The sequence below is a fragment of the Porites lutea genome, chromosome 14, assembly GCF_958299795.1.
Source record: "Porites lutea chromosome 14, jaPorLute2.1, whole genome shotgun sequence".
NCBI lineage: Eukaryota > Metazoa > Cnidaria > Anthozoa > Scleractinia > Poritidae > Porites > Porites lutea.
Window position 1 is genome coordinate 19,977,934 of NC_133214.1, and position 11,080 is coordinate 19,989,013.

An 11,080-nucleotide genomic window follows, 5' to 3' on the forward strand; every position below is an offset into this window, starting at 1 on the left:
CTTTTTAAATTTTTGCTTTTTTAAAGACTTTTTACTTTTACTTCGTAATCTAAAAAGAAGAAAACATAACGGAATTCCGTCATTTTGCAACACATGTGAAGTGTAGGTAATGGAAGAAAAATGCAAAAACGCCCGGTGAATTTAAACCGAGGTGATTAAACACAAACAAAAAAGATTGTAAAGGGCTGATTCTTCATCCAAGTTTAGACAGCGTTAACGAAAATCGTCTAACCAGGTTTAAATCATAAATACCTCTTCAAACGCTGTTCTTCCGTAGCCTTGTTTTGACTTAGTCTAAACGCCGACTAAAGAACAATCGAAAGTTAGTAACCTATGGATTTACTTTCACTAGTTGAAGTATATAAAAGGTTATGGCCCAAAGGGCTAACAGAGGAATTTTACGTCTTTTTAAAGTCGAGAAAACGTTCTATTTTTGAGAGTGATTCCTATTTCAAAGACTGCATTTACAGCAGTTAAAAGGGATGCAAAGTTCTAAACCAGGTATGGAAAGGGGTGCCATTTGTCAATCGAAGGTATACGAAAGGGGTACCTTTTTCGTGAAAAATGGTATATAAAAGGGTACGGGGTCGGACCTCGGGGCGGAACCCCCCTGTACAAACATTTGTTCAGTACGCGGGTCTTAGATCTTTGCGGGCTGTTATATTCTTCTGATTAGCGGCTCATAATCGAGTCTAAACCAGTGTAATGTTGTTTGTCATTAGACAGATTTAAAGTCATGATTTTGTCAAGTTGTACCGCGTGACCAACTTTTCCTTTTACTTGTCGTTAGCTATTCAATATTTGCACAGAAGTATGTTGGTTTTTATGTCATGTATCCATCAGATTATTTTGGACAGTTTTCATTTGTTCATTTCCAATTTAAGAATTTTTGAACCTGCATCTCATGTTTGCTGTAAATGTTGACATTTTAAATCTCTATACTATCGCACAACTTACCCTTAATTTCTCCTTTTAACATTTGTACCTCGTAATCTAAAAACAAAAATACATAACAGGGAATTCCGTCATTTTGCAACACATACGAAGTGAAGGTAATGGCCCATTACAAATCGCCTGGTAAATTTAAACCCCCTGGGCGCGGTGATTAAACATGCCATTATTCCAGTTTCCTTCGATGGTCTTCGATCTGGTTCATTTCCCGCTGATTCCGTTTGGATTTTTAACGTTTCACGTAGTGTCCTTCATTTTTTACTTCTGGAAATTCTCTTCCCAAGAAAGCCATCGTTGCTAAAATTATTTTTTCCAATTGGGAAATGTGCATACCCTACAGGCAATAAATTTCCTTGTGAGACTGTTTAGCCAATCGACTACAAAAAATTTGGCTCAGTCAAGTAATATCTGGAAAGAGAGATATCGTTTTTTCTCTTGTGAAATAACTGGCAACAATAGTCGTTGCCTTGAGATGTGATTGTATCTTCAGTTTTGTTAACTACACAGTACACCAAGAGCCATTATGGCTCTTGAGTACACTAAAACACTTAAATGTAAATATAAATTATTATTAATACCCATGGGCCGGAAGGCAAAATCTGTTTGGGCAGTTTTCTGTATTAAGGTGCCAGGAGGCAGTGTCAGGTGTAGGATTGCATCTGTTTGCGAAAGAAATGAGGTATGAGTGAAAAGAAAACACAAAATAAACTCCTGTTCTCTCAGTTTAGCATTTAACGAGGACGCCATGTAAACTTAGCCTGCATTAAACAGGGGCTATTTTTCTATTTAAATCTTCTTAAAGCATAGCCAAGAAAAGTCTTAATGACGATGACAGTTTCGATGACTGTCAGCCATCTTTATCAAAACTTGAAAATCGTCAAAGGTGTGAGAAGCCTTAAATAGGCTTCTGAAGGTGTTAATTATTGCGATTAACGCGCAAAGTCACTCTGTAGACGCCACCTCCTCCCCTCCTGGTTGGGTGGTGGTGTCACTTGTGTCCATTGGGGAGAAAGCTGATAAGGCTCCCTCGTCCCTGCTCATAGTAGGAGTGTTCGATGTAATACATATGCTTTCCTTGATCCATCTCTTAAACTTGTCGCTTTCCTGCTCAACTATTTCACTTGGTTCCCAATTCATAATATAAATATGCGCCCCTAGTTGAATGTGTTTTTGTAAATAAGCCCCCCCCATGCATTCTAATGAGCGCCATTTTTTAAAAACATCATTTCAACAAGCAGCATTTTTGATGCAAGTGACACTGTCAAAGCTGTCGGTGTAGAAATAGATTAAAACTCCCTCACGTTAACTGAACCGATTTATTGTATATTTGTTTCTGTTAAAGTTTTTGTTTTGTTCCTTTTTAAGTAAATGTGAAAGTTTTTTTTGAACATTCGGTTGTTTCTCAAAAAAAGAAATAAGCGCCCTTACCCGAATAAGTGCTCTGTCTCGAACTTGAGGTACCAAAAGTAAATAAGCGCCCCGGGCGCTAATCATTACGGTACATTTGTCATTACGGCAGCTCCAATTTGCGCTAAAATAAATACATATTTAGACATCAATCTCCAAAATAGAAGCTCAAAAGTTAGGGCTAAAGTTTGGCATGAGAAACCTATCACACCGAGAAATCTGATATAACATCAGACGACTGACCTGTAACTTTGTTCAACATGGCCCTCTTCTGCCAGGTTTTAGTATTGGGGTGCTTAATCTGTCTGTTTATATATCTGCCGCCTCCCGCCCTGGGAGGGGAGGGGAATTAAATTGGCTTGGGCACGACAAATACTAGGCGATTCACAGATGAGCCAAAACTGCTGATCAGTCCTTTATCACTTCTATGAGCGGAACTTTGAGCAAGCCTTGGATCATCTGAGTACCAGTCGGCAGTTAAAGAGAAAGAAAAAAACGATTGAATACTTTACCAAGAGACATAAAGTTGTCCTCATCCTCCAGCTCGTACACTTGGCTTTCTGAAAAATGACGGTAAGAAATTGCTCATGAATTATCTAAGAGGAACCAATTCCACACCTTTTATTTCATCAAAGATGACTAAAATACGTTTTCCTATTTATATTCATTACTGTAAAGAGACGTACGGGACTAAAATGGGTGTGCAGTTCGAACTGTGAGTGTGACAACATTGTCGTCCGCCAACATCGTAACTAAAGAATAATATATATTGGCTGGTCAGGATAGGTCACCGGTTGTTTTGAGGGATGGTAAGTTGCTTTTTGAGGCCACAAGATACTCCTGTGTACACCAAGTAACTAAGAAATCCAGGAAGCTATTTGTGGCCCAGGACTTTTAAGTGCAGTTGGATTTTTCAATTAATTCATAGAGGTCATAGAGTTCTGTTCATGGTTCAGCAATGGGAAATTATGCATTTTCACGTCGTCAGAGGCCATTCTAAACCTATTGCTTTTTTTGCCGTTCTCGTTGACGTCGCCGTCGACGTTGCTTTAGCTGATAGGCTCAAGTTTAGAGAGAGAAAAGGAGATTCGTCGTCACTTGTTTACGTCCTCCATAAAACTTGCAATTAGGCATTTTGACGTCGTAGTCGTGCAAGGACGGTAAAGAAATGTACAAAAAAGCGTGATGCACGTGCAAAGTTGTTGTTTTGCGTAATAAACCTATTGCTTTTTTGACGTTCTCGTTGCCGTCGCCGTCGTTGTTGTCGTTGCTAAAGCTCCCTAATAATTCTCTACTCAATGGGGGAAAGAGGGAGCTCGTAAGAGGATGTGGTACCGTCGACGTTTATTCCATGTCGTGACTACTGTTCATACCTAGCACAATTTAACTCTAAATACAGTTTTCTCCGAATTTACGCAAGGAGGGTCTCATTGCGTATCCTTACCTTCATCATCATCTGAAGATGAAATGTTTCCACTAGCTGAAAAAAAAAACCGAATTTTGACAATTATGGAAGCATTGAGCTTGTCCTGCGAAGAAGAAAAGGGTCAACACTTTCGATCAAATTGTACTGAAATCTTTACGCGTTTCATTATTGTTGAAGATATGCTTAAACATTTTTCTCCACATTGCCTAAAGCTCAGTTTAACCCCTGCTACTTGTGTTTCAGAAGCGTTTGTATTCACACTCATTGGAAGTGTAGTCAGTGTAGACCGATGTAATGATCTACATGGTATAACAGGCTCCATGGTCGTCACTGCCGGGTCTATCTTTGCTGGAGAACTAGGATATCTATTAATATTTGCCTTCAAGATGCTCTTTTTAAGTCACTACACAAGTATTGATAAAATAAATTTACAAAAAGAGTTACCGATCACTCCAACTAAAAAGAAAAGAGAATAACATCCTACAAACGCACAATCTTAGTGAAACTCGATGCATGCTGAAAAAAGAAAATAAGAAATGACTAAGAAAAAAAATTGCTTATTTGGAGATTCGATCGCGGACATTTACAACAAAAAAAAACCACTACTTTTCTCCGCAAGAATGCTAGTTCAAAAGAGGTTTATAGATCTTTTTGGCCGAACATTATGAGCCCAGGAATCAAAGTAAAGACGAGGAACAGCTTGAATGTGAGTCGCACGAAGTTTGACGTGCGAGATTTCTGTACATATCAGACCTTATTCCTTTCTAGACGGTTTCGATTTTTTACTTCTGCTTTAGTTTTGCCTTGTATAACTTTTTTTCTCAAGTGTCCAAAACAACGCTAACTCAGAGAGAGTGAAAGTCGTGTTGTTGAGTTTGCAGTTGCTGTTGTTGTTCAGTTGTTGCGAATCTACTTTATGTGAGTTACTTTTATGTCATGTTTCCAACTAAAAGCTACGCCTAACTCATAAATTGCCTGTGTACTTTACCTCCTTCAATTGCTTGAGGTGTTCTTGTTGTTAATGTTGCTGTTGTTGTTGTTGCTGGTGTTGCCTCTAAAAAAAGAATATACGCTACGATTTATACGTCCATAAATCTTAACAACAACAATTAAAGAACAACAACACTTTATTCCGTTTTAAAACAACGTTACAGACATTGACAAAACGCAGTTAGGTGGGTTTTCAGAAATAAGAACAAAAATTAACATTCGCTCCTAGTAGACCTAGTAATATGACTGAAAAGAAACTTGTTACATAGAATGTGAAATATAAACAGTTAGTTGAAAATATATACAATGCTTATGGCTCTTTCAGTGAATTGGATTTATCAGACTAAAGGCTTAGGTTGCGTAGTAGTCTAATTACAAATGATAGACTGTATTAATCAATCACGACAGTCAGAAGTCTATTGCGACGATAAAACTTTGGATTCGGATTTGATTTTAATCCCCGACTGCATGACCCCCAACGTCTCAACTTTGCTATCAAGAGAACTGGTACCATCTTCTTTGCTAAATTGAGTAAGCCCCTGGCTCCATTAAACCCCCCACCTTTCCTCCTCAAATGTGCAGTTTGAGATAAATACAGAATAAATAAATAAAAGTAAATAGAATAAAAATAATTCAAAATAAATCAATTACCTTCCTCGATCCTTTTCAACGTCAAAGGATTAAAGTTTTCTCTGAAAATATTAACACATGTTTTTGTTTTTTTGTCCCCGCTGTTCGGGGGACACGAATCTTTGTTTTGCCTTAGTTGTCCCGCAATCGGAAACAAAAAGCATGAAGTGAAAAAACAACAACAAAATAATTTGCGGCTAGAATTATATTTTTTCCATATACCTATGGTAATATATACTACCGTGGGATGGTCGGGCGACCATAGTGAATGCTGGAGTTTAATATTGAATGCCAACGAGACAAATTAAAGAGTATTCATAAATGACACAAAATATTTCTTCTTCTTTCAGTAGTTATAAAATGATGCTTTCTACCTCAACTCCAATTTACTATTTTTTTTTTTTTATCCCGGGGCGAAAGAAGAGAGCCATATTATTTTCATCATTCCATGAACTCTTTTTGGTATTATAAGACATCAGTTTCTTAGTAGGGAATCATTTTTTTGATATTATGCAGATTAGGATATTAGTACTAAAATAACGATAGACAAGAGAGAGGAAAATTTTCATGATAGAATGATAGAAAAATGACTAGAAGCTTTTGTAATTCCTCTTTTCAAAACAACTGTATTCATTTCCATTATTTTACATTAAGCACTCCTTCTCTCCTCTCATATTTATTTCGTCTTTTAGTTAAGGAAGCCTATCAATATGACCTGCTAGCTTCATCTGGCTTATATCCTTATTGCAATTTAATTAACATCCTTTGTTCAAAGTGTTTAATTTTAGGTTATGTCAGGATGACTAAACAAACCAAAGAATATAATAATAGTAAATTGATTTACATACCCAGTTTGCGTGCACCCACCGCCCTGCTAAAGCATTTGATGGGGCTAATGCCCCGTTGAGTTAGTTTCTCGTTGAGGATCGCTGGCCGTATGGCCACTATATCCTCTTTGTTCGCAACTTTTATTCTAAAAACTTCCTCGACCTGTAAATAATAAGATGAAATTGAAATATAACAAGTGGACAAAAAGTGGAAAGTTAAAAATCTAATGGATCTGAAGCAGCGATAGTCTTTGAATATGAACTTTCTATGCCAAGCTCCTGACTGTTATCGTTTCTTCAAAAGCTTACAATTAAAACATTAAGCCTGGCTAAAATACATACTTGATATATATGATTCTTTTTTTTTTTGCTCTCGAATTTCAGATTGAATCTGACCATACACTAACAGGAACTTATCTCTTCGAGGAAAATTACCACATGGAATACTTTAAATACATTAACAGAACCTATTCTATTTACACCTAATAGAAACTAGTTTACTTGTTAATGAGCAGTGTACGTTATTTACCATTAACATCGGAGGAAGAAAGTAATGTAAGAAAGAGGACGTGTTCCCTTACGATAGTCCTTGAACTGTCGCACTCGGAACAAGAAACCAGTCAGTGTAGTCCCTTATCGAGCGAGAGCAGCAGTTCGCGTGTTTTCGTGAAACTGGTCAGTCAAAGCTCAACTGACACGGCAAGTGCTTCTACTTCATCATTCCACTCTATTTTTTCTTACAGTTATCTTGATTTACCAATGAAGATTAAATGTTTAAAACAACCTCTCAGTGGACAATTTCGCGGAGGGAAGACTCTCCAAAAGCAAATTACGAATTTACTAAGTCATTTCCGTTGATTATAGTTTGAAAATGCCTTCGATCAGGCCTGGCCTTAGAGGTTTTTCTTTTCGTTGCTGCATCTGTGTTATAGTTTGGCCTTTAAAGACATTACCTCTTTTTTTTCTCTGCCCTCTGTAACTCTTTGCAATTTGTCTTTAAGGTTTTCGATAAAATCATCACCCTCCATGATGTATTATTCAGATCAGAAAAAAATATTGCAAAATTAAATACATACATCACTACATGCATACATGCCAGGCATACACACATACCTTTATTTCGCACAACTCCCTAAAAGGGCTTTTCAGTTATAAGACAATTAAGCCCAAATAATGTTAGAAAAAATGAGTAAATAACAGTAATTCATAAAAAAATAATAATTACAAAATAAAAATAATGAATCAAATAGAACTTGCTACTTACAAATATAGTTGACTTTTTATATATTGAATAATGTTGTTTGTCAGATTTGTAGTCGAATTGGAACTGTATTTTATTCCAAGGATTGTCAGGCTCGATTCCTAAAGGTTACAACACTCCGAAGGGTCCAACTTCTCAAGGATTACACGGGATTCCATAGATTCAACTCACTAAAGGTTCACAGATCATCAAGATGGCTACAAGAACACAAGGCCTAGCGCTCTCCTAAACTCTTACGTCATCGCCACACAGATTAATTATATTTTTAAAAGACTTTCAATCCATTGAACGTGTGTGCAACAACTGACACTCTCTGATATTTCCTCTTTTTCCCATAAAGTACCCGCCACCGCCACCAGTAAATTGGTCTAACTGATTGAATTGGATTCCGAGGAGTATAGTGTTATTTAATAAACATGACGTGTCTATTCTAGTAGGTACCATAACCAAACACCCATGGATTAGGGTGAGGTTAGCAGTCGAAGGTCATGGAATCGGGAGCCTTTAATTTCTTATATTAAAACAAGGATTCGAGTGTTTTTAGGTTTAAAACTTCAACACCATCAGGGAAATAGATTGTACAACGTATCCGCAAACCGTTCCATTTTATACATTTTCCGTTTAATGTTCAGAATACATAATATTCCCCCTTACTAAATACCCCTTCCCCTGTCAAATGCAATGATGAAAATAACAAGCACGTGCACAAACACTCAAAGTTTGAGTGCACTAACACAGAGATTTTTGGTCTGTTTTGGGCAGCCGCGAAAAGCTAACCTGCGATTAAGCTTTTTTCTTAGAACAGATGCTTAAAATGCTCAAAAGTGGGTCTCGCGTGGATCGCTAATCAAGATTATTTCTCGCTTTAACCATATATTTTACGTCTTAAACTTAATGAATAGTTGATTGATATGGCATGATCCTTTTGAATTTTTGCCATCGTGGTACAATGACATCTACCCTGCGGAACTGTTTTATAGGTTCATTGGAAAATGGATCAACGTACGTACGTGTTATCTGATCTTGGAATCGTGATCTTCGTTAATTAGAACTCATTTCTGTAGTATCAAATCGATCTCAGGTTTGTGTTGTTAGTTGACGACGTATTCAGACCGATTTCTTACACTGACCACGTTGCACATGAAAAAGTGATCGAGTCATGGCATTAAACTTGGCCATTCTTACGTACTCATTCTTTGCCTCTTTCTCTATAGTTTGTACCAACGTTGTATATAGATACCTTAGTTCCCTCACTTCCTCTCTCTCAGTTCACGGAACTTAGGCTTAAAGGGTTGACGTCAAAGTTCGCGCCTTTTCAGTGTAGAATACCTGGCCCCTAATTTACATATAAAAGACCTGTTTCAGTTAACCTTGTTAGTTTCATATTCTCTAGCGTTATGAACTCTATGCATTTAAATATTCAGCTCCTGAAAAATGTAAATGACAGTGGAAGAATCCGCTACAAAGTTCAAGAAACGGTCCAGATAAGAACGATAGCAAGTTGCGGCAACGAACATGTTGGAATGCAAAAAAGGTGCTAACTTTTCTATTGTCTGTACTTACTTCTGATTGGCTTAAACAGCAAAAGTTATCAAAACTTCATAAAGCAGTACATATATTCATCCTTACTTTCCGACCATTTTCCTATGCGGGGAACATGTAAAATTGTAAACTTTTCTTGGCTATTGTTTTCAACTCTTGTGATTTGTCAACATCTTTTGACACAAAAAAACACCCTTTCAAAGTGGAGTGTAAATGCATTTTATTGCGTAAACGGACTTCATGTAGGTTTATGCGTTCTCTGTGTAAAAATGAGAACATTCCTATGTGGGGAAAGCACCGTTGCCGCATAAGAAAAGAAATTGCTATCCACCTTACCCGGATCATTACTTAAACATACCATTCAGGCCATCATCTTTTGTTCCAGAGAAAGAATTACACGCGCGTGTTCACGCATGCCGTGGACTCAAGGAGTTGCCTGATGGGATGATGGGATTTGTTGTCATAGTTACAAGAGCTAGAAACTGGCGAATTTTGCGCTTTTCTTTTACAGTTTCGCGGTCTGCAGTTCCATAGATTAGTCTTGCCCTTCTTAACGCACTAGATAGCATATGCGTGAATTCAAAAGATATCCAAGTAATTTAAGGCGGCATAAAAAGACAAACGATTATGCATTTTTTGAAATCTCGGTACCTTTTGGCAGGTGATATTTAAACAACCTTTAACATGTTAATGTCGCACGTGCTGTTGTATTCGTAGAAAAGAAGGCAGACGCTTCTATTTATGCAGTTAACACTCAGTGCACGTGTCTCTTCAAACTTAATTGACGAAAAATTTTAAAAAAGAAGAAAAATTGCTTTTACCGCACTCCGAAGAAGCAAATTTAGCTCCCCACCACACCAGAAGAAAAGTGAAAGTCAATCTAGTCATGTTAAAAATTAATTAAATTTGTTATTTTTTTTGTTTCAGGAAAATTGCGGAGGACCCGAGGCGGGATTGTGGCACTTTTCATAACGGAGAGGTGGCAAATTCTGCGGCAATTCAGTACTGGAGTGCGCTCTTCACTCGTAACTGTAACTTTTCATACAAATTGAGGAAGAAAACATTACATTTCCTTGTTTCGGATTTGTTCTATGTTTGTTTATTAGTTTTTTTGCAAGAAGATTGTAAGCCAGTCAAGATAAAACGTCGTACCGTTCCACCTTAGCCTTTGTCTCTTTACATTGTAACGTAATTTGAAAACAACCCAACGTTTCTTCAGAGAAAAAATTCAAATAAATAACCATGCTTTGGTATTTATATTAGAAATTGTTCCATACCGCCAGCTGCAGTATTTATCAAAATTGTACCCACCTCAAACTAAGTAAGTAAAGCCCTTGAAATACACCTCCACGAAACAGGAGCCCGCAACATTGGAACAGTAGAATGTGACCTTGCCTTTATTGACCAGAATCCTTAAATACTTTTCTAGGGGTGAATTCATTCCAGCATACGCGTATGGCTGTCACATATGCCTGTTGGAATTTTGTTTTTGAGCTTGGTAACAACAACACAAAAATTCCAGTGGGTGAATGTGACGGCTTTTTTAGTGTGTTAGTATGACGTTTTGTTCGCCGTGTTGGTTTCCCAAACCAGTTCTGGAGAGTTGAGCCTTTTTCTTATACAAAAATATTTTATTGCAGTACTGGATCCAGACATTGAGATAAGGGGGATCCCCGATCATTACATTTACATGTTTTTTTTTTTTATTTAGAGGCTTCCACAATAAATAGTATATCAACTATTTCCAAATAACTAAAATTACACACATCAAAAATTCCTAACCATATAGTGTTTTCACTCACGTGGCCAGAATCTATGCAAATTTGTTGGAACAAAAGAAAGAGTTTGCATAAGAAAAGAGTTCAACTCCCAGAGAATTGGTTTGGGACACCGACACCAACATGGCAGCCGTTTCATTGTTTTGGGATACCAATATGGCCGACGTGACGTCATGTGAAAGGCACTCTATATGGCTAATAAGTTATTAATTAAGTCCTAGAGTATTTACTTCTTGCCGTCTTCCTCTTTCTTTTTTCAAAGCATTCC